Source organism: Laccaria bicolor, genomic scaffold, assembly GCF_000143565.1.
Source record: "Laccaria bicolor S238N-H82 LACBIscaffold_43 genomic scaffold, whole genome shotgun sequence".
NCBI classification, from domain to species: Eukaryota; Fungi; Basidiomycota; class Agaricomycetes; order Agaricales; family Hydnangiaceae; genus Laccaria; species Laccaria bicolor.
Window position 1 is genome coordinate 178,174 of NW_001889914.1, and position 643 is coordinate 178,816.

A 643-nucleotide genomic window follows, 5' to 3' on the forward strand; every position below is an offset into this window, starting at 1 on the left:
TACTAGGCATGAGAAGTGCCTTGTGAAATATTTTTAGCCCCAATTCACCAAGAAAAATGTTAAGGATTGGTCCAGGATGATTGCTCTATGCAAAATGTACTTTTATTTGGGACTTTTCAAGTTATACCCAGTGTAAATTTATTTGCTATCATGCTATACTTTAGGCATTGTTTAAAAGACATCCTGAGTCTCCATGGATCAATTCAAAAGGATGGTAGCATTTTTTCTTCTTGCAGAAAAGAAGGACCAATGTTGTAGATACTTGTTTACTTCCAGAAAAACTCTGGAAATTAGCTTCTATGGACATCATGTAATGTTCATTTTAATATTTCTACCAACCTTTGTATTATACACACTACAAACATTGATGGGGAGTCATTTTACCTCATTCCAACAAATATATTGAGTGAAAAATACATAAAATGGAGAACAGGTTCAAATTTACCTTTTAGAGGAGGATATAAAATTTTCTAGCCCAGAGACTTTATGAAGCTTATAACAATAGCAGGGAGATCCAGTGTTCAAAATATCTCTTCCTCAAGTTGTGAATTGCTTTCAGTAGGTTGCAGTCATTCAGAATTTCCCACTCTGTTACATCCCATTTTTGGCACTTGTCACAGTCAATTCCCTGCCTTATCATGAC